Source organism: Bos javanicus, chromosome 16 (genome assembly GCF_032452875.1).
Source record: "Bos javanicus breed banteng chromosome 16, ARS-OSU_banteng_1.0, whole genome shotgun sequence".
NCBI classification, from domain to species: Eukaryota; Metazoa; Chordata; class Mammalia; order Artiodactyla; family Bovidae; genus Bos; species Bos javanicus.
The window spans coordinates 53,267,715-53,288,813 of NC_083883.1; the positions used below are offsets into that span (position 1 = coordinate 53,267,715).

At 48.2% G+C, this 21,099-nt stretch overlaps 1 protein-coding gene and 1 long non-coding RNA gene across 2 annotated transcripts in view; one reads left to right on the forward strand and one right to left on the reverse strand.

Moving 5' to 3' along the window:
- Window positions 1-21,099, reverse strand: part of KAZN (kazrin, periplakin interacting protein) — a 1,344,061-nt gene that overhangs the window by 188,407 nt on the left and 1,134,555 nt on the right. The gene's annotated exons all lie outside the window — the stretch shown is intronic.
- On the forward strand, window positions 805-11,860 carry LOC133227998 (uncharacterized). Its single transcript, XR_009730018.1, has 3 exons — window positions 805-1,043; window positions 7,847-7,928; window positions 8,856-11,860. It is a non-coding gene; the product is annotated as an uncharacterized LOC133227998 (long non-coding RNA).

A 21,099-nucleotide genomic window follows, 5' to 3' on the forward strand; every position in this document is an offset into this window, starting at 1 on the left:
AGTGCAGAAGCTGTGACACATCAAATAGAGTCCTAGCCCAGGCTGAGAGAACAAAGCCCAGTTCACAGCATCCATGAAAACAGGCACCGGGGACGTTCAGGAGGGGGCATACCCGCTCTAGGGGAAGATGGGGGTGGAGGCAGGGTGCCCCTCCACTCAGGTGGATACTCAGCTAGCCAGATTTCTGGAAATGCAGCTCCATTTGCAGCGCCCCTGCTTCCCCGCCCCCACCCCAGCTTTAACATCACCAGGACTTTGCTCGCTCCATGTCCCCTGCCTGCTGTGTTCTCTCTTCCATTAAACCCCTTTTGTCTGTCCCTCCAACCGAGCTCAGAGGACACTTCTTTCCGGAAGCAGTTTAGGACATGCCTGGGCATGCCTTGTCTTTGTACCCAGAGCATTTTTTCAAACTCAATTGGCCTCCTGGGGCAGCATCTCAGAGCTGTCTCAGCCTTTACCAAGCATGTGCATCCTATTTCTTTCTTTCTTTCTATTTATTTTTGGCTGTTCTGGGTCTTCCTTGCTGTGCTCAGGCTTTCTCTAGTTGCAGCAAGCGGGGGGCTAGTCTCTAGTTGCAGGGTGCACAGGCTTCTCATCGCGATGGCTTCTCTTGTTGCAGAGCACGGGCTCTAGAGTGTGTGCTCAGCAGTTGCAGCACGTGGGTTTAGTGGCCCCATGGCATGTGGAACCTTCCCGGTCTAGGGATTGAACTGATGTCCCCTGCGTTGGCAGGTGGATTCTTAACCACTGGACCACCAGCAAAGTCCGGGGCTTCATTTTTAATGCCAGCACAGGAGTGGGAGGGTAGGGAAGGGAGAGGGTGGAGGGAGGACCAGATTGAATACTTCAATTTGACCCACATATTCTCTGTTTCAGAGACACCTCCCCTTCCAGGTCTTCAAAAGAAGGAGGCATATCGAGTGGTTCCATGATGAGGGCAGCCTGGGATTATTTCACTGTCGCCTCCCCTCAGGGATGAGCACCGAGGGTCACCAGCTTGTCCTTGAGAAAGTGATGGGATCACTAGGGGAGGGAGACAGTCGGTGAGCACCATAATTTTTAAAGATTTCTTTCGTGTTTCAACTAATCACCTGTGCTTTCACTTTTTACATTTTGTGATGCTGAAAAAATATTAACATGCCCCTGTTAACATTTTCATTTTATGGGGCAGAAAGCAAAATGTCTGGATTATTCAATAAACTCTGGACTCCTGTTCAGCATTGGGCTACTTCTCCCAGGTCACCAGCCATGCAGTGGCTTGCTTCTTTCTTTCTTATTTGCCCACCACCCTCTGTTTTATTAAGATATAATTGACATGCAACATTGTGTAAGTTTAAGGTGTATAATGTGATCATTTGATACATGTATATATTGCAAAATATTTACCATGACAAGGTTAGTTAACACATCCTTCACCTCACACAATTATCACTGTGTTGTTGTTATGGTGACGATACTGAAGTTCTATTTTCCTAGCAACTTTCAAGTATATAATAGAATATTGCTAGCTATAGTCACCATGCTGTGCATTAGATCCCCAGAGCTTCCTCCTTTTATAACTGGAAGTTTGTCTCCTGTGTTAAACATCTCCTCATTCCCTTCACCCCCACCAACCCCACTGCCCACCAACCCCTGGTAACCACCATTCTTTTGTTATTATAAATTTGACTTTTGTTTCAAGATTCCATGTATAAGTGAGACCATATGGTATTTAGGCATTTGTCTTTCTCTGTCTGGCTTATTTCACTTAGCATAATGTCCTCCAGGTTCATCTGTGTTGTTGGAAATGGTAAGATTTCCTTCTGTTTTTAATGGCTGAATAATACTCATATATATACGTATATATGTATACACACACACACACACACATATATATATATACATGTGTATATATACACATATTTACATATATATATCTCACAACTTTATTTTTAGCCATACTGTGTGGCTTGTGGGATCTTAGTTCCCTGACCAGGGACTGAACTTGCTCCCTCAGCAGTGAAAGCATGGAGTCCTAACCACAGGTGCATGCTAAGTCGCTTCAGTCATGTCCTCTGACCCCGTGCAACCCTGTGGACTGTAACCCGCCAGGCTCCTCTGTCCATGGGATTCTCCAGGCAGGAATACTGGAGCGAGTTGCCATTTCCTTCTCTAGGGGATCTTCCCGACCCAGGGATAAAACCTACGTCTCTTCCATCTCCTGCACTGGTACGTCTCTTTACCACTAGCACCACCTGGGAAGAAAGCATGGAGTCCTAACCATTTGACTGCCAGGGAATTTGCCATGACTTCTTTATGCATCTGTTGATGGACATTTAGGTTGGCTCCATGTCTTGGTTATTGTACATATTGCTGCAGCAAACATGAGGGTGCATCTATATTTTCGAGTTAGTATTATTATTTCTTTTGGATAAATACCCAGAAGTGGAATTGCTGTATCATATGGTAGCTCTATTTTTAATGTTTTGAGGAACCTCCGTACTGTTTTCCATAGTCGCTGTACCTATTCACATTCCTTCCACAGCATGAGAGTTCCCTTTTCTCCACATCCTTGCTAACATTTGTTATTTCTTGTATTTTTAAAAATAGCAGAATATAATGACAGGTGTGCGGTGATACCCCACTGTAATTTTGACTTGCACTTCCCAGATGACTAGTGATGTTGAGCACATTTTCATGTATCTATTGTATGTATGTCTTCTTTGGAAAAATGTCTGCTTAGGGATTTGGCGCATTTTAAAATTGGATATTTGTCTTTTTGCTATTGAGTGGTATGAGTTCCTTTTATATTTTGGATAATTAACCCCTTGTCAGGTATGTGGTTCAGAAATATTTAATCCCATTCTAGAGGCTGCCTTTTCCTTTTGTCGTTTCCTTTGTTGCACAGAAGATTTTTAGTTTGATTTAGTCTCACCTGTTGACGTCTGCTTTTGTTGCTTGTGCTTTCAGTGTCATACCTCCAAAAAACATTGCTAAGATCAACGTCAAGGAGCTTTATCCCTATGTTTTCTTCTAGGAGTTTTATAGTTCTGTGTTTACATCTTATTTAATCCATTTTGAGTTAATTTCTGTGGAGTCCACTCGCATTCCTTTGCATGTGAACATCCAATTTTCCCAACACTATTTATTATTTTCCCTACTGAGTATTCCTGGCTCCCCTGTCAAATGCTAGCTCACTGGAGAGCGCATGGATTTATTTCTGAGCTCTCATTTCCGTTCTATTGGTCTGTGTCACTGTGTTTCCTGCAGGGCTCACTTCTGAGCCTTACTACCAGGAATGCTCCTGGTGGCCTGCTCCAGTCCCAACTCTGCCAAGCAAGACAAGGAATAAAAACGCATTTCAACATCCGCTTAAGACAATTAGGAAGGCCACCGAGCTTCAGGGAAGAGAGTGTGAGAAAGTGAAAAAAAAACCCAGTATACTCTGAATGCAATCACATTGACTGTCAAACTGTCCACCATTCACAGAGAAGTTCCACTGGGCAGTTAACAGTAAGCAGAATTCACATATGTTATTTTCCTTTTTTTTCTTTTGGAAGCATTTTTTCTTTTTGACCACACTGCACATGGCATGTGAACTTCCCTAACCAAGGATTGAACCTGTGCCCCGTAGTGGAAGCTCAGAGTCGTAACCCCAGGACCACCAGGGGAGTCCACATATGTTATTTTCTTATGAAATATTTGCATGAACTATTTGGTTCACCCTTATTAATGTTCGGTTAGCAGACCCTCGGAGGATGTTCTGGATGCGGGCCTGGGGCCCTTTCTTTCTCCAGTGCAGGCCCTTGGGACCAGGTCCTGTTTTGCAGGTGGCAGCAAGGCCAAGCAGTAGAGTTTTCCTACTCAAAAGTGCATTTTCTGCCCCATGGGGAACAGCTAGCTTTGGGGCCAGCAGCACCTGCAGGAAGGTGCACTTATGAGGGATGGATGGAAAACAACTCCGTTTGTGCCTGGAAAGACTCAAGCAGTGGCTTCTCCAGCAGGGAATGGACCTGTTTGTGCTGTGACCAGCTGGGGCCAGCACAGCTGGCTTGAATCCTGCAAGCTGATGTGCAGGTGTCACTTTCTTGGTACCGGGATGCAAAGCTGCACTGACAGCTGGGGCACAGCCTGGCAGTCAGGGGTCCCCAACTCTGGGCCAAGGACTGGTACCGGTCTGTGGCCTGTTAGGAACTGGACTACACAGCAGGAGGCGAGTGGTGGGCAACTAAGCAAAGCTTCATCTGTATTTATAGCTGCTCCACGTTGCTCACGTTACTGCCTGAGCTCTGCCTCCTATCAGATCAGTGCAAGCACTGGATTTTCATAGGAGCACAAACCCACCTGTGAACTGCACATGTGAGGGATCTAGGCTGTGCACTCCTGATGAGTGCACCCAAACTGCACCCCCCACCCCCAATCCGTGGGAAAAAACTGTCTTCCATGACACGGGTCCCTGGTGCCAGAAAGATTGGAGACTGCTCTCAGTGACCATTATTGAGCAGCTGCCATGCACCAGGCTTTTATATGCAGTTATCTCCTCTAATCCACAGCCCAAACCCTACAGGGTAGGGCGACTCCTCTGCCCATTTTATGAATGAGGAAAACTGGGGCCCATGGGGGGAATGATTCCCACAAGGCCACACAGCTAGGCAGTGGCTGCACTAAGATTGGAACCTGGGTCTGTGGACTCAAAACTGGGCCCCTAACAATTCTTCAGCCTAATCAGGCCAAGTAACTCATCACCCTGCTAACCAACCAATCAGCTAGCCAACTTCCCACTGGCGATAACAGTTTCCGGGTGCTTACAGGGTGTCAGGCACTGGAGACGGGGAGATTAAGAATCCTGGCTTCTCTGGTGGCTCAGTGGTAAAGAATTGGCCTGCTGGTGTAGGAGATGTGGGTTCGATCCCTGATCTGAAGGAAGATCACACATGCCATGGAGCAGCTAAGCCCATGCCCCACAACCACTGAGTCTGTGCTCTAAAGCCTGGGAGCCACAAATGTTGAGCTCATGTGCCACAACTATTGAAGCCCATACGCTCTAGAGCCATGCTCTGTAACAAGAGAAGCCACTGCAATGAGAAGCCAGTGCCCCACAACTATAGAGTAGCCCCCGCCCTCCACTAGAGAAAGGCCTGCACAGCAACAAAGACCCAGCACAGCCAAAAAAGTGGATGGAATCCTGCCCCAGCTATATGACATTAAGCAGATTGCTTAAGCTCTGAGGGCTTTAGTTGCCTCATCTGTAAAATGGAGCAATAATGTTGCCTCCCCCATTGGGTTAAGTGCGTAAATACATGTAAAGAAAGCACTTGGAACAGCGTCTGCCGCAGAGTAAGGGTTCAATAAATGCTACCTATTCATGTGAGATTAATAGGGTTGTGATTTTGTAAATTACATTTTGTTTCTGGTGCAATGTTTTAAAATTGATTTTCAAATAAAGCAACTTTTTACAAAGCCTATACCCAGGGGTGGGCTTCCCAGGTAGCGCAGTGGTAAAGGATCTGCCTGCCAATGTAGGAGATGCAGTAAATGTGGGTTTGATCTCTGGGTCAGGAAGATCCCCTGGAGGAGAAAATGGCAACCCACTCCAGTAATCTTTGCCTTTGGGGTCCCAAAGAGTGGGACACAACTGAGAACACATGCACGCACGCATGTGCGCACCCAGGGGTGGTGGGGGGCACAGTGCACCCGTCTTTCAGGCCAGCAGGTAGATTCACACTTCACTCTCCAGCACCCCCATCTTTAGTCACCAAGAGACAGACAAGCAGGTCTCGGTCTGTTTTCATCCTCTGGCTGCCCATCTGGCAAATGCACTGGGGAAGAGGAATCCTGACCTCTGGTCCCCTAAGTGCCCGCAGCAAAGCCTGCCCCTCGAAGCCAAAGCAGGAGCACCACAGGCAGGGAGAAGGGGTGCCCCACCTAACTGCCACAACCCGAGGGTGCCCACCTGCAGGGTTGAGGCAAAAGGGGACTCTACACTGGAAGCTGGTGCTCAACGGTCCTTAGGGCCACTGGACAAAACCTGCCACTTTACAGCCTCCTTCCTCAAAAAGTACAGTTTGGATCCTGTGTTCGAGTTAACAAGCGTGAACGTGTTGTCAGCAGTTTTTTTTTTTTTCCTTGCATTTTCTGAGCCTGGCATCCTAAGGGTTATTTATAATTTATTTGTCTCCCAGGACAACTGCCTCAATTTTCTAAACCCAAAGTGACAACAGCAATAACAAAACCAGGCCATGTTCTGCTCCAGGGGGTCCACCTGTCTGCGCCCTTCATTCCCTGTGGGTGGGAATTTCAAACAAGGACTTTTGCTGCCTTCACCTGGGCTCCATGATGCCATTTTGCAGGATGGCCGTAAAGCTGGTACAAGGTCCTGTATTTTTCTAACTCCAGCTGCATATTAGGCTTCCTTTGGAAATAATGTGGAAGATAAAAAAATTGCAGTTCTCGGCACTTTGGATTTTCTAGCCTATAAAGACTGTGTCCATCAAAGCATGCCCCGGTCCCTGTCTGCCCCCAGCAACCTCAGACAGGCACACACCTGACTGTTAGCACAGGCTTTCCAGGTGCTGCGCCTTTGGCTGGCCCCTGTGTCCCTATGGGGCCCTGAGGATCGGGCTTCTGCATGTGCATATTATATACACCTGCATAAATTGCCTTTATCAGTTTTATTAGCAGAAAGTGCCTGCCACCGCTGGAAATCCTCGCTGCACTCTGAAGAGAGGGGACCCGTGGGTTTCCATCCCCGTAACTCCGTGTGTTACTCTGCTTTCCTTAAGTATGTGCGCCCTGTCTGTTGGGAGACAGAAGGGTGAACCTTTGCCACGCCAGAGAGAGGCAGCTATGGGAACATAGATTTAACAGTCCTTTGAAACCTGACCTTGGCCCCTGGGCTGTGGGGGAGCTTCTCCCACTATGACTGTTCTTGGGTGTGACCTGGACGGACCCACCCGCTAGCAGGTCCTGTCGGCTCCCCCTCCAAACGTATCTTGAATCCAATAGCTTCTCACCACACCACTCCAACTGCTGCCGCCCTGGGCTAAGCTGCTGTCATCTCTCTTCAGGGACATCGCAATAGCTTCTGGGTGGCCTCCCTGCCTCCATCTTATTCCCACTCTATCCACTCTCCACCCAAAAGCCAGACATAAAGCGAGTCAGACCATGGGACTCTGCCTAGACCCCTTCACCATCTTCTCCTGGCTGTTTGGGTAAACTCTGAACCCTGACAATGGCGTGAGGGACATGCTATATCCCTGCCCCCCACCCCCAGCCTCAGCTCCAGCCTTTCCCACTCTGGACTCCAGTCACTAATCTCCACTGGCCTTCCTGTTGTCTCGTGACTAAGCCAAGCTGCTTCCTACCTCAGGGCCTGCGCCTTCTGACTGCCCTGTCCCTGTCACGGCTGTGTCCAGGTCCCTCTCCCTGTCCAAGTCTCAGTCAGATGCCAGCTCTCCAGAGGGGCCCTGCTCCCACCACCTTCCTGGAGCAGCCTTTCCCCCCAGGCATCACCAAGTGATGACCGTGCTCCCCAGGCGTCACCAAGTGATGACTGTGTGTTCTATTTGTCACGGCACTTTTGCATCTCTGAGATCATTTGTTAGTGCTCATGCGGTGTCTTTCTCCACCAGACAGTGAGCAACCTGAGGACAGGGGCCATCCCTATCTTGTGTCACCACTGTGTCCTGGCCCTTGAGACAGTGTCTCCTACAGAGTAGACGCTCAATTATTTGTTGAATAAACATATTCGTGGGCAGTTAGTGCAACATACCCAAATGGGCACTGTATCCAACCTTGGAATCATGGCGGTCTGGGTAAGAAGACTTTCTTCTCTGAATTAACCATGCCTGCATCCTTCTCCTTTTAGGATCTTCCCATTTCCAGACAACAGAAGACACCAGATAGACCTCATCATGGTAGCAGCTGAACCCACTTGCTAGGCTCTTCCTGTGAGTCAGAGCTCACGCCTAAGCTCTTTACAGACATGCAGTCCTCCTGATGACCCTATTGGGTAGTTACTACCCTTGTGCCCATTTTGCAGATGGTCAAATGGAGTCACTGATTGGTCTCAATTCATGCAAAGTGGCAGAACTGACTACAGAGCCAGAGCTGTTAGCCTCTCCCTAAATGCATATGAAAAGTACAAGATATCTCCCAGGGGGCTGAAAACCAGGCTTGGGGCAGGGGTGACAATGGCTCCCTAAGAAGCTGTTCTGATTTGGAGGCAGAACGCTGGCTCTGGTGGTGGCTCTGAGGTGGCCCCCTCCTCTTGGCACCATCCCTACCTGCAACGTGCCGCAAAACTGAAATGTGCAGCCAGCAGGGAGAGCAAACAAGAGTGAGCCCCAGGGGCACGCGGGTCACCAGCCTCTGCCTCCCTGGCCATACCGGGCCTTTCTGGTGAACTTGGCCTAAGCCCCAGGGGCCTGCTTTGAAGGCAGCCACAGGGCTGGAGCAGGGGAGGAAGAATGTGGGAAGAAAGACACTACTTTGGAGGATGGAGGGGGCGGGCAGGAAAGTAGGATTACAGGCGGGCTGGCTTTTGTTGGCAGAAAGGAGAGGGCGGTGGGAACCTGCCACTCTGAATGCCCAGGGCGGAAATACAGGGTCACAGAGGGAGAGTGAAATGAGGACAGCGCTTCTTAAGGGGCAGCTCCCACCTCCCGAGGGAGGGAGCAGCGGGGGCTGAGGTGTCTTGGGGACATTACAGGGGCCTGGAGGGAGAGGAGGAGGCGGGAGGGAGGAGAGTAGGGAGGAGAATGAGGCGATGAGATGGAGGAGGGCAGAGGCGAGGGGAAAGTGGGTAACGCATAGGAGAGTGGAGGGCCACATCCTGGTTCCATGATCTTGGCTAAAATACTGCACTTCTCTTTCAGTTTCCTTGAGACCATGATACCTACCCTGTGGACAGGAAGTCACGTATGTAGTTAAAACATCTGACTGTGGCTTGATGTATCACACAGGAATCATTCACTTTTTTCTTATTTGACTCTCCAATCCCACATTTGGATGAAAGAGATTAAGCCTGCGACCAAAATTGGCTTCTTTCCCTTCAGATCATTCCTCACGGTCCAGATCCAAGTTCACAGGCCTTGGGACTTCCCTGGAGGTCCAATGGTTGAGAATCCACCTTCCAGTGCGGGGGACACAGGTTTGATATCTGGTTGGGGAACTAATATTCCACGTGCCACGGGGCAACTAAGCCCATGCACCACAACAGGAGAAGCCTGTGTGCTGCAATAGAGAAAGCCCATGTGCTCCAATGGAACTCGCTTACACACACACACACACCCAGGTTCACAGGCCTCACTACCCTAATACCCAGTTGGAAGACCTTGATCTTTATCAGGTCAGAAGCTGGCAAACACCTGTAGGTTCACCAGGGTAAGGGGCTCTAGAAACGTGTTACAAGGGCTGAGATGGGACACGTCACCAGGTGCGGAACCCCAAAGTTCCCAGGTGCCATGACCCTTGGCTGGCTTACTGCCTCCCTGGTCCCCACCATGAACCTGACTTAGTGGAATACTCCACCCTGCTTGTTTCTGGGTCCTCAAGCCCCTCATTCAGCACACATTCTGGGGTGTCCTCCATGATGCTTTTATCCACCCACAGATGGGAGACCTGAGTTACCAGGAGGGAAGGTGACAAGCTCTAAATGACACAGTGACATGGCACAGACTGGGAGCTAGAGCCAGTGTCCCCTGAGCTTCAGAGCAGAGCTCCTTCAGCTGTCTGTGGGGGGAGCAGGTTCTGAGCCCCAAATCCAAACGCTTGGTCAGCTAAAAGCTTTGGGAGCCACTCCTGGGAGCAAGGGGCAGTCTGGGAGACGCAATCAGATGCTGAAGCGTGGGAAATTCTTGGACATTTTGTTGGAGATACAAGGTCCTACCCTCTTGCTGCTGCTAAGTCGCTTCAGTCGTGTCCAACTCTGTGCGATCCCATAAACGGCAGCCCACCGGGCTCCCCCGTCCCTGGGATTCTCCAGGCAAGAACACTGAAGTGGGTTGCCATTTCCTTCTCCAATGCATGAAAGTGAAAAGTGAAAGTGAGGTCGCTTAGTGTCTTTTAAAACTGGGTCATTCTGAAAGCTGTGCTGTGTGGCCAGTCTATCACACCATCACTTTCTCCTCTCAGCCCTGTACCCTGTGAACATATGCACACCAGTGCTGCAGCTGCTTCCTGCAAGCCAGAAGTGCTGACTTTGGTCTGAACTCTCTTGCTCTTCTCCCGAATCACCAAGGCCCCCTGTGCTCTCTCTTGCCCCGCTCTGACTTTCTGACACCATCCAGTTTTCAGATTCCCATTTCCAACCCCAACCTGCTGACGGGCTGCTGGACTCCGATGCTTTGCTTTGGCCTCTGGACCTGGGACTGTATCTTGCACTATCTGCACAGCCACTCCTGAGAAAGGGCCTCCATTCTGCCCTTGTGAGGGACTGTCAGCAAATCCGAGGCTCACCCTGATCCCCAGGTTGTGTCAGCTCTGGCTTCTGCCTCTCTTTCTGATGAGGGAAACACTGATTCTGATCAGGTGCTTGAGATGGACAGCTTGGTTTGATCTTCCCCTCTGTTGAACAATGCTCTCATTTTCCTTTCTGTGGCAATTTCATTGTATTTCGGCTTCCAGAGATGTAGCAAGAATGGCATAATGGGACGTGTGTGGGTGGAGGGACCCTGGGGAAAGGAACTGAGAAGTCAGTTCTTCTGGGTAATGGATTGTTACCTGAGGCTTTTACCTGAGGTCCTTCCTCCCTCCCAGACACAATTTACTGAACCCTGTGTTAAGCGATTTACATACATAATCTCCCTTAGTTTTCTCTCAACAATGCTATGAAATAGGGTGATTATTATCTCTGCAAATCTTGCTTAGCTTAAGCAAGTGGTTGTCAAGGTGTGTTCTGAGGACAGCTGGGGTTCCTGGGATCCTTCTAGGAGGTCTGTGAGGGCCTCCCCTTCCCAACCACGTATCTGCATGAGGTTGAATTTTCTTCATCAAGTACAACCAAAATAACACATTGAGACAACCTGAGTGCAGAAGCAGGTATGAGAACCCTGCTGTCTTCTGTGGAGTGACATTTCAAAAAGATTTGCAAAAGTAGAAAATAACGCTACTCTTTTCACTAACTTTTTTTTGGGAAAGTATAATTCTTATTCATAAAATATGTTATTTATAGTAACAAGTATAATGGGTTGTTTATTATTATTTTAAAAACAAATATTTAATCTTTTTGAGTTTTAATTTCTAAAATGGTAAACATCAATAAATATAATCCACACAAACAAAAGCTTGTTGGAGTCCTCTCTAATTTTTGAAGATGTACCATCAAGATGCTGGACAAAAGTCTGAGAACTGATGTTTTAAGCCAATGGTGATAATCTCATAACCCTGGCCAGTGATTGGTTCAGGAGTTTAGGCCCAAGCCTATCAGTATATGGTATTCTCTTGGTGACAGCTATTGGTTGGAGAATGGTCATGTGACTGATTTTGAACCAATGAGATGGGTGGAGTGTTTGTTATAAACTGCTGGGAAAGCTCTTCCTGACTGGATGGCTTACAAGAACACCTTTTCTTTCTCTGAGGTTGTCCTGACCAGATACAGTGTCAGAACTTCACCAGCCATCTCACTTCCAGCCTGAGGAGGCAACTGATGCCCAGAGTAGGGCAGAGCCAAGAGAATCACCAAGAAAGGAGACAGAGCCAAAGGTCAAGTTGAACTACATCTTCAAGTGCAGTGTCATGACTCTAATGAATATCTTCATTTCATTTTTTTTTTATGTCAGCTGGAGTTGGGTGTTAAGTATTTACAGATGACAGCATTTCAACTGCTATGCCCTAGTCCACATATGAGGAAATGGAGGCTCAGAGAGGTTAAATGAGTGCTAGCGGAGAAGGCAATGGCACCCCACTCCAGGACTTTTGCCTAGAAAATCCCATGGACGGAGGAGCCTGGTAGGCTGCAGTCCATGGGGTCGCTAGGAGTCGGACACGACCGAGGGACTTCCCTTTCACTTTTCACTTTCATGCATTGGAGAAGGAAATGGCAACCCACTCCAGTGTTCTTGCCTGGAGAATCCCAGGGACGGGGGAGCCTGGTGGGCTGCTGTCTGTGGGGTCACACAGAGTCGGACACAACTGAAGTGATTTAGCAGCAGCAGCAGCAGTGGATGGAAAAGCCAAAATCCAATACCCAACCTCTCTTCCCTCCACCTCCATCCCCACATTATGTAGCTTTCAAAAAAGTTAGGTTCTTGCCAGTCTATGTCTGGAATCCAGATCACAAGAAAATCCTATGGAGGCTCATGTGGCTAAGCAGTCTGAGAGCCTCAGAAGTGTCTGCCAAAGTCCTTCTCTTTGCCCCAGAAATGACAGCTCCCTGCCCCTCCTCTGGGAGTTTTGAGGCTATCCCCTGGATCTGCTTGGCACAGTCCAAGCCTGCCCTCCGCCCCAACCAGAGTTCCCTTCTCTAATGACCTGATGAGGCCTATTGAGAGTGTACTCATTAGAGTCGTTGGTTGCAAGCAACAGAAACCAATTCTAGCTAATTTGAACAGAAAAGCGATGTTTGTCTGGCCAATTCATACATCTCCTGGAGAACGGGAGAGTCAGGTTTGGAGGGCTGAAACCAAGATTAATGCCCCAGGACTTCCCTGGTGGTCCACTGGCTAAGACTCTGCGCTCCCAATGCAGGGGACTCAAGTTTGATCCCTTGTCAGAGAACTAGATCCCACATGCTGCAACTAAAGATCCTGCATGCACAACTAAAGATCCCACATGCTGCAACTAAGACCCGGTGCAGCCCAATAAATAACTAGTTTAAAAATTGTTATAAACAAAATTAATGCCCCCAAATCAAACCACTGAACTAGTCCTATGATCAGTCCATGCTGCTGGGCACAAAAGCTCTATCTTGACTGCCATCACTGACAGTGGGCTGACGTGTGCTACCACAGTCTTTGGAAACTGAATCCAAATTTTGTACTACTTGACTCTTCTTTGGGTCCTTGGCTTCCAGATGTTTGCATCTGATTGGAGACTAGGTTACAGATTCATTCCTTAGCTGCAAGGGATGCTGGGAAAACAAATATTTTCAACGTGATTGAGAGAAGCAGGCTCTGCCTTAAAGCAACTGGAGCTTCTCCAAGCATAGCAAGGAAGTTTGCATGCAGTGTGGCCCAAATGAGTGACAAATGTTTACTGTGGAAAGATACTCAACAATCTGGATAAATGCTCTGAGCTTCCAACCAGCAAATCTGGTGGGTCAAAGCTCCCCAGTGCCACGGAACAAGTTTTTCCCAGGGACAAATACATGGCTTTTGGCAGGAACTTGGGCTGCCAGTCATGTAGCACAGCAGGTCTGCTGGCTCCCTAAGCAAATGCAAAGATGCACGCTCACTGAGGAATAATCAGGAGCATGTATGGGCCCAATGCCTGGCTCTATCACATATGAAGGATGCGCCTTGGTCAACCACCTTAACCTCTCTGCACCTCAGTCTGCTGACTGTACAGTACCCCACTGCAGAGTTGTTGTGACAGCCAGAAGTTCAGGCATTATTTGGTGCCTGGCTCATTCACTGGGACTTGTCATAAAAGAGTTAGGAGTTCCACCACCGACACTGTTGTAACTGTCTGCTTCTCACCTGCCACTGTCCACGGTCTCCCTCTTCTCTCTCACTACACAGAATCTGTTCTATGACAGGGGAGCAGAAGGAAGCTTTACTCATTACCCCAGTTCCTAGTGGTTTCTCACTGCTTTCAATTAAAAAAATAGATATACATTATTTGGCTGCACCGGGTCTTAGTTGTGGTATGCAAACTCTTAGTTGTGGCACATGGGATCCAGTGCCCTGACCAGCAATCAGACCTGGGAACCCTGCATTGGGAGCATGAGGTCTTAGCCACTGGACCACCAGCGAAGTCCCTCACTGCTTTCAACTCTGATTCATTCAATCATTCACTAGACTAGTCCTTCCTTCACCAGACTAGTCCTTCCTTCTTATTACCCAGCCCTCTCCAACTCCCTACCAAGCTCTTTGCACACTGGCCTTCCCTTTTTTAAAAGACACATCTTTTTTCTCATTTGCACTCACTGTCCCTTGTCCTGGAACTCCTCTCCTCCAGAGAGTTGTCTGGCCAACTTTTCCTTGTCAATTGCATCTCAGCTAAAATGGCCCCTCCTCCGAGAAGCCCTTCTGATTACCTAAACCTAAGCAGCTGCTGCTCACTTTCCCCTTCACTTGCTCTTTTTCTCTGGCCTCGGGTGCTCTCAGCTGTCCTAGCTACACTCCCAGGGCTGACCAGTGAGGGGGTTTGTGGCAGAGGTCCGGGCCACAGAGCAAGGGCTTGGAGGAAGAGATGGAGCTTTCTTTTTTATTTTGTATTCATTTACTTTTTTTTACTTTACAATATTGTATTGGTTTTGATTTTAAAATTGAATTTATTTGTTTCTTTTTGGCTGTACTGCGTCTTCATTGCTGTGCACAGGCTTCCTCTAGTTGCAGTGAGTCCGGGCTACTCTCTAGTCATGGTGTTTGGGCTTCCTATTACAGTGGCTTCTCTTGTTGCAGAGCACAGACTTCAGGGCACATGGGCTCAGTAGTTGTGGCTTCCAGGCTTAGTTGCCCCATGGCATGTGGAAACTTCCTGGACCAGGGATCGAACCCCATGTCCCCTGCATTGGCAGGCGGATTCTTAACCACTGGACCACCAGGGAAGTCTGGGATGGAGCTTACTGATACTGAGCATCATGACCCATATCAGCATCTTTTACAGCTCCTAGCACAGACTCATTGCATGATAGAAGGGCAAAAAAGACTTGGGACAGGAAGCCTGCATGGAACTTCCAGAGGGGCCTCCCCCTGCCCCCACCCAGCCCCAGCCCTGCCCTCCGGGATGATGAGCCCCTGCCGGGGTTACACATCAGCAGATGACAGGATGGGATGGCCCTTTTTGGCTGTCACTCCCTCCCCCACCAGAGTCCTGGTGATCCTGGGGGAAGGTTGCTGAGGGACAGGCTGTGGGGGCTTCAGCAGCTGAGACACAGATCGGATCAGTGTTAATGAGAGGCCCTGCTGATCTGGCGGCTTTGCTAATTAGGCTGCAACAGCTCCAGACCCAGCCAAGGAAAGCACGTTGCTTATGCTAATCAAGGGCGGTAGGCACTTCCTGGCTGGCAGAGTTGCCCAGAGCCTGGAGCATGTGCCCAGCATATAAGGCATGGCAGGGGAAAGCTGGGAATTGGTTGGGGGGAACCAATGCTAGAAAGATCCAAAGATAGCCCCATGGCTGCACTTTAGATTCTGGGGCTGCCCCTTGGCCCAGTATAGTGAGCAAGAGGCATGGAAGATGGGAGAGGTCACCAGTGAGGTAGAGGGAGGAAGGAGGAAAAATAGCAAAACACCCTACTCTGGAAGGTGGGGAGACGGAACATGAGGCTCACTTTCCAAAACTCAGCTTCGAGTGATGGCGGGCAGATTGTATCGGGACATTCATGGGGCCAATATAGACTCTGCCTACTGTTCCAAAGGGATCAAGCACCCTAGGGCAGAGGGCAGCCTCTGGGGCAGTTGAATCGTAAGCTAGCCAGACAAGTAAAACTACTTCACCCCTGGCAGGGTCAGATGGCTGTGTTCTTCAGCCCAAGTAACAGATATGAAATATTCTGAGTTGATTTCCCCATCATCAATGTATCATCAAGGATCTCAGACCCTGAGATCAAATGTGTGTTGAGATTCACTCACTCAGTTACTCATTCATTCGTTCAGCACCTACTGCGTACCCAGTTTCAGCCACAGGGAATACAGAGATGAATGACGTCATCTTGGTCTTCAAGAAGCTTAGGCAAGGACCACAAACCAGCAATCTGAGTAACCATGTAATCATATAGCACAGGTTTCAGTGCTTCCTTACCTGAGACTGGGAGGCCAAGAAGGCTCCAAGAGGAGATGATGCTTGAGCTAAGTTAGGAAGGATGAATAAATTCAATGCCTAATGTCTAGAGAGTAAGTATTAATGTGCGATGCAATGGTCTATGCCCTTGACATCCCTAACATGTCCTGTCTTCCCAGTGACTCTACTCAGTCGTGACTATTACAGCTTTCCCATTTTACAGATGAGAACACTGAGGTACAAAGAGATGAAGAAACAATCCTGGAGTTGCACAATGTTAAGAGGCAAGTCAGGGAGCAGGAGGGGGCCAGGTGCTCAAGGCGGAGAAAGGATCCCTGAGAAGAAGGACCAGTGTGTGCAGAAGCTCAGAGGGATGTTGCAGCAGGAGTGGCCATGGCCAAGGCTGTGGGCTGGGGAGGGAGACAGGGGGTGATGAGAGGCACCGAGTTTACAACTGGATTCAAGCCCCGCTGACTGAGTGGCTGCACCCTGGGCTCTGGTGGGTCAGAGACATGTGCATGGGGAAGAGTTAGCTTGAAGCCTGCAGCCAGAGGGCCCTAATCACCGATGAATTATGCTCTTCATCAACTATTTAGCACCTCCCTTGGTAGCTGGGTCCGGAGCTGGACTCTGGTCGCCACATCAGTATTTCAGCTGTATCTTCTTTTCAGCTAAAAGTGAGCTTGTCATTTGCACAACTTTTGAGACACCTCAGTAAGCGAGGTTTTCTCTTTCACTCTTGTACCTGCCACACAGGCTTAAAGGGGACAGATTGATTCCGTTCCCTTTGAGTTCTGACCCTCTCTGGCTTCCAGGTACTGGGGTCTTAGCCTGAGTGTCATAAAAAGCTCCAAACACAATATTGCCAGAAAGAGTTATTGGATTCTGTACTTTCCCAGCCACTACTGTGTCTGTAGGGAAAGTGGAGGTGGGTGAATGTGATGGGGAGACGGGAGGGAGTGGAGCAACCAGTTAAAGTTAGGGTTGGGTGTCTTCATCAATGCTTCAGCACTCATTGAGGGTTTTGCTTCTCCAGGAAGTCCCCAACACACACCCCAACCAGCTCCAAGAGCCTCTACCCCTCCTGTGCAGCTCTTGTCATGGGGGCCATTTTTCTCTAAATTTAAAAAAAATGATTATTTGCTTATTGTGACTTCCTCCTGTAGACAGTCAGCCTTATGAGATAGGGTGCCGGTCTAATTTTGTTCATCATTATACCTTTTGTTGTTGTTTAGTTGATTGGTTGTGTCTGACTTTTTGTGACCACATGGACTGTAGACCACCAGGTTCCTCTGGCCCTGGGATTTCGCAGGCAAGAACACTGGAGCGGGTTGCCGTTTCCTTCTCCAGGGGAGCTTCCTGACCCAGGGATCGAACCTGTGTCTTCTGCATTGGTAGGCAGATTCTTTACTACTAGCATCTAGAATTGTGTCTGGCACATAGTACATGCTCACACATACTTGCAGAAAGGATGCAGAAATAAGGACTAATCTTGAGAGACTGATGGCTCCTCCCTCCTTTCCTTCCATGTCCCTCCCTTCCCATTCTTCCTTCCAGAAACTTTTTCTATGTGTGTACTGGAGACACAAGACAAGTCAGATGACTTGGCCTGGGGATCGCCATCAGATGGCTGGGCCTGCAGGAGGCCCTCACAGCCCAATGCCAGGAGCTTCCTGGGCTTATCTGCCCCCATCTGAGAATGATGAGCAAATCTAACCCTCACCATGGACAAAGATGGTGGGTGGTGATGCCAGGACAGAAAGTAATTCCAAAGTCTGCTCTGAAGACAATCTGGGGTTTCCCTGAAAACTTCAGTGCCTCCCTTTGCACGCTGTTCCTTGCAGACCCTACAGGGATTGTCTGCAGGGTGGGCTCCTGTGGGTTGTCAGGGGAGGGTAGGATGCTGAGGATGTCGTAGGGGAAACTAGCCTTCAAACAATCCAGGGATTGTAGGATACAAAGAGTGAAAGGGAGAGGCAGATGCCTGTAAAAGACAGATGCCCCACTTCCCACAATGAGGATGAAGAGAGAGCATCCAGACACCAAGTCAGCAGAGACGGCCCAGAGGCAAGCCGCAAGCAGGGACTCTATCTGCCAGGACTGCTTTCTCTCTGGGGTTCTGGGAGAATTTAGTGCTTGTGGCAGGTGCTGGGCTGGGCTCCCTGGAGACCTTGAGACTCCATTTAGGCTGGGACTGAGAACGCAAATGACAGCGGGGCCACCACCCTCTGGAGGGGCTCTGCTAGCTGCCTGGAGGGCATTTACTTCTGCCTGTCTTCCTAGCTCACGGACCCTTGAGAGGGAAGCCAGAGGCAGGGAGTGGGGAGGGGAGGGGGAGTGCCAAATGTAAACACTAGAAAGCTACATTAAAAAAAAAAAAAAAATGCCAGGACCCCTGTGGAGACCTATCAGTGGATCTGCAAGTCTGTATATTGGCAAGCCCCCAAGACAAGTCTGATTCACAGAATCCTGACCTCTAGGCTGCTTTTATTTATTTGGCTACGCTGCTCAGCATGCAGGATCTTAGTTCCCTGACCAGGGATGGAACCCATGTCCCCTGAAGTGGAAACATGGAATCTTAACCAAAGGAAGTCACCTAGGATGCCTTTAAAAACACCCTTCCTCTCTTCTGGAAGGCAGACATAGTGAAAACAAGATTTCAATTTGATAACAGGAATTTTTCAAAATTTCAGCTTTTATAGGTACTGGGGATTGAAATACTTGGCTGCAACTTGTGTTTTACTGGTTGTCTTTATATTTTTACCTGATAAATAACAAAGTCTTGGATCACTGAGGATGTGGCATGTGGGTCACAACCACAGAGTCAACTCAGGGCAACTGAGGAAGAGAGATTTTTCCATGGAAGGGATCATGTTTGGATCATAAATGGAAGAAAAAATAAGATGAGAAAAAGATTTCACCTTTTAGGAGATGTCACAGGTTTGGCAGATTCAGTTTCATTGTCTTCACTTTCCGACGCACAATGTCTCACCAGTGGGAAGTGCCATCCTTGAGCAATTGGAGAGCTTTGACATTTGCAAGTTCAACTTCTCTATCAGGAAAATGGGCTTCGCACACAACTGAAACATCTTTTCCTTGGGGGGCAACGCCGAAAGGACTTTTTTGTTCAATCTTCTATTAAAGAGAAATTCAATTGCCCAGATCAGCCTGTTTCCGGAGTGGTGCATTCTAGCTGACCAAACTTGGCTCACTTACCTCAGATCCAAACTTGCTGAGCTGGAAAAGGAAAGGTGATTGGCAAGTTCTGAGAAGCCGCCACGTGGTTCTCATTGCAAGAATCCTGAGGCATCTCAACCTGGATTCTGCCTCCAGGGTTTGGTTTTTACTTGTAGAAGTTTTCAGTGATTCTGCTACCCGTCTTAAGGTCACTGCATTTTGTCATGTTAAAACAAAGATTGATAAACTTTTTCATAAAGGACCAGATAGTAAATATATGGGCACTTCCCTGGTGGCTCAGATGGTAAAGAGTCTGCTTCCAGTGCAGGAGACCTGGGTTTGACTCCTGGGTTGGGGAGACCTCCTGGAGAAGGGAAGGGCAACCCACTCTAGTATCCTTCCCTGGATAATTCCATGGACAGGGGAGCCTGGCGGGCTACAGTCCTTGGAGTTGCAAAGAGTCAGACACAACGAAGCAACTAATGCAGACAGTAAATATTTGGGGCTTTGCAGGTCATACAGTCTATGTCCCAACTACTGATCTCTGCCATTGCAGGGCCCAAACAGCCTTTTTCATAACACGCGGGTCCCACTTTCCCACGGAGGCACAACTTCCCTTCATCTCGAGCTAGAGACCTGAGGCTACCTTGCTAGTGTCTTTTCTGGCCCTCAGGGCTCTGTGTCTGCAGACAGTACCGCTACTGCATTCACAAACTCCCAGGGGACACAGCCAACCCAGCCTTAGCCCATTTAAGTACTGTGACAGGGCATGGCCTCAGGTCAATTCTATATTCAACACTTAATTAATCAATTACCACTTAATAGAATATCGTCTTCCTTTTTTAAAGCATTGACTGTATGTCTAGCCTTATGCTAAAAGCTCTGTGTCATCTATAATCCTTCCACACATCCTGGGAGGGAGCTTTTATCATTCCCACTTAGTAGATGGGATTAGGCAGACTCCCAAGGTCAAGAAGTTAGAAAATAGGAGAGCCAGGATTTGAACCCAGGTCTGTGTATTTCCAAAGTCCATGTTCTTTCTTTCAAAATAAATTCTTATATTATATTTGATACACAGAAAATAATATATTTAGGTGGTGGCCAGGGGTAGAAGAAGGGAGAAACAGGGAGTTGGTGCTTATTGGGTGTAGAGTTTCTGTTTTGCAAGATGAAAAGAGTTCTGCAGATGGATGGTAGTGATGGTTGCCTTACAATGTGAATGTATATCACTGAACTGTGCACTTAAAAATGGTTAATTTTATGTTTGTATTTGACCAAAAGAAAAAACTGTATGTAATTCACTCACCTAGAGCCAGACATCCTGGAACATGAAGTGAAGTGAACCTTAGAAAGCATCACTACGAACAAAGCTAGTGGAGGTGATGGAATTCCAGTTGAGCTATTTCAAATTCTGAAAGATGATGCTGTGAAAGTGCTGCACTCAATATGCCAGCACATTTGGAAAAGTCAGCAGTGGCCACAGGACTGGAAAAGGTCAGTTTTCATTCCAATCCCAAAGAAAGGCAATGCCAAAGAATGCTCAAACTACCGCACAATTGCAGTCATCTCACACGCTAGTAAAGTAATGCTCAAAATTCTCCAAGCCAGGCTTCAGCAATACGTGAACAATGAACTTTCGGATGTTCAAGCTGGTTTTAGAAAAGGCAGAGGAACCAGAGATCAAATTGCCAACAACCGCTGGATCATCGAAAAAGCAAGAGAGTTCCAGAAAAACATCTATTTCTGCTTTATTGACTACACCAAAGCCTTTGACTGTGTGCATCACAATAAACTGTGGAAAATTCTGAAAGACATGGGCATATCAGACCACCTGACCTGTCTATTGAGAAACCTGTACACAGGTCAGGAATCAACAGTTAGAACTGGACATGGAAAAACAGACTGCTTCCAAATAGGAAAAGGAATACATCAAGGCTGTATATTGTCACCCTGCTTATTTAACTTATATGCAGAGTACATCATGAGAAACGCTGGGCTGGAAGAAGCAAAAGCTGGAATCAAGACTGTTGGGAGAAATATCAATAACCTCAGATATGC